This window comes from Branchiostoma floridae, chromosome 4, assembly GCF_000003815.2.
Source record: "Branchiostoma floridae strain S238N-H82 chromosome 4, Bfl_VNyyK, whole genome shotgun sequence".
NCBI classification, from domain to species: Eukaryota; Metazoa; Chordata; class Leptocardii; order Amphioxiformes; family Branchiostomatidae; genus Branchiostoma; species Branchiostoma floridae.
The window spans coordinates 26,973,320-26,975,383 of record NC_049982.1 but is presented as its reverse complement, the minus strand read 5'-3'; the positions used below and the strand labels follow the sequence as shown (position 1 = coordinate 26,975,383).

The 2,064-nt window shown below is 48.4% G+C and overlaps 1 protein-coding gene across 2 annotated transcripts in view; it reads right to left on the bottom strand.

Annotated features, from left to right (window-relative positions):
• LOC118414413 (transformer-2 protein homolog beta-like) overlaps positions 1–2,064 on the bottom strand; it is a 119,684-nt gene that overhangs the window by 73,360 nt on the left and 44,260 nt on the right. The gene's annotated exons all lie outside the window — the stretch shown is intronic.

Sequence of the window (2,064 nt, the reverse complement as noted above, 5' to 3'; positions counted from 1 at the left end):
GATACTCGACAGCACGCGGATATTCAAGCTAAAACTCGATGTTGTGCTTGCCGGGCGTGCGGTACGCCGCCATTTTAACACTGAAGACTGGTGCCGCGCGGGCGGTCTTTTTTTCCAACATGCCTCAATTTTTAATAAAAAACTATCATTACCTGGCGAGGTGTGACGTTTGTCGAGAGCACTGGCGGGGTTAAAGTTTTGGATGTTGTGATTTAGATGAACTAGAAAGGGATTTGTCGGGTTAGCGGCCGATTCCACGGGCCGGCGGGGGTGTTGGAGGGACGTCCCCTATGCCCGATAACCATACCATTTCCGGAGGAGCGTCCCCTAATTGAGGGAGAAACATCCCCTTTCCAAGAGGAGCGTCCCCTTGAAAGTCGAGGAGTGTCCTATTTTCTAGAGGAGTGTGCACATTCGCGAGGGATGTCCCCATTCGATTGGTCGGGGTGAGTGAGGTCAGTGACCTCTCATGTCAGCTGTCTACCCTGGTCATGATCTCATGTCAAACACCAAATCTGTGAATCAATCTTCCTGATGGGGTTACAACCTTGAGGAATGGACTAAAACTAAAGAAGATGGTACAGGTCAGTGCAGGTTAACGGGAAGTATTTTCCCACAACAACAGGGTTCACTTAAATGGCTGGGCTGTCTACCAGGCCAGGCTACCTGACCTGTCTACCTGGCCTGGCTATCACGTCAGGCTACTCAGATCCCCCTATCTTTCCTGCGCTGTGATTGGCGATGCCTATATTAGGCGAAGACCCAATCCCATATAAAGGCAGGATAGGCTATTCACATGCAGTTTGACGGAGTCCTCCCCACAGTCGGTTAGTCGACGCCATGGGTACGGAAACACAGAAGATCCACAGAAAGACCGCCAGCAGGTTTTTCGGGGTGTAGAAGAGAGACCGAGTATTTACCTCGTTTGCGTTTACAGGGAGTATAGAATTCGAAGATTGACCTTTTAGTGTCATGAAGATTTCGTATTTTATTTTGCTTTGTGAAATTGCGAGAAGTTGTTGCTGCGTAGGGACGAATGTGAGTCGTCTGCGTTTTGCACGTGTATCGCTCTTTGTCATGCTGAGGTCCGTTCTTCTCGCAGACACTGGCGTGCCGGGCATTGTGTATGGGTTATGGAAGAAAGCATGCCTCACTGAGAGAATAGACGCTTATTTTGGGCGTTTGTTAGACATCACAGGTATATGCAGTACTGTCTGGCAGAACGTCGACGGAGAAGGCAAGTCACACCGCCGGCACGGCCGACCCCAGCATGACCCCAGCAGCAGCCTTGTGAATGAGCCGGACGTTCCATAGCAGAGCACCAGTAACACTGTTTTTGACAGTGAGACTCACCAGGACAAGTCTGCGATATCTACGACCTTCTGGGAACGGGTAGGGAACTTGCCGACAACAGAGAAGATAGAGTAGTTTCCTACGGGCGTAGGATTTACAAGCCAAGCAGGTACGCAAGGTTTTGAGCTCGCCGCCATTTTTGGCGTCTTGTGGAATTTTCCATTTTGATTTGTCTTCCTACGTTGGCTGTTTTTCTAGTGGATCCCTCGGCTGTTTTCTTTCTTGTTCCTTCATGATTTTATTTTCCTGTTTTCCCCTTTTGTATGATTATGGTGTGTTTTGTTGGTCAGCAACTATTCTGTCGTTCATTTCGTTTAGCGACTCGTAATTTGCATATGTTTGCGCATCGCACATGTTTCGCGTGCGCAGGTGTGAGTGATTCTATTTGGTAAAATAGGCTTGGTATAATTAATTTTTGTGTTGTCTCATTTGAGTTAGGTATGTTGATACAGCTGAGCCACCGCTAGGGCTGCCGTTTACCCCGTCTTTTCGCCATAGGAGCCTTTGTGAAGCGGTACAACGTTGTTCCAGTTTCCACACGCTCGGAGCAGAGCCCGACCTTTTTTATCAAGAAAGAGTCGGAGGCTTCAACTTATCACTGGTAGCTCTATGGGTGAGTTACGTTCTTTGAAAGGCTTTAGACAGTATTTGGTATAGTTTTTTTGTCTGCCCTATCACGTTTGTTGGGGTTGTTGTGGAAGGAGTCGAACG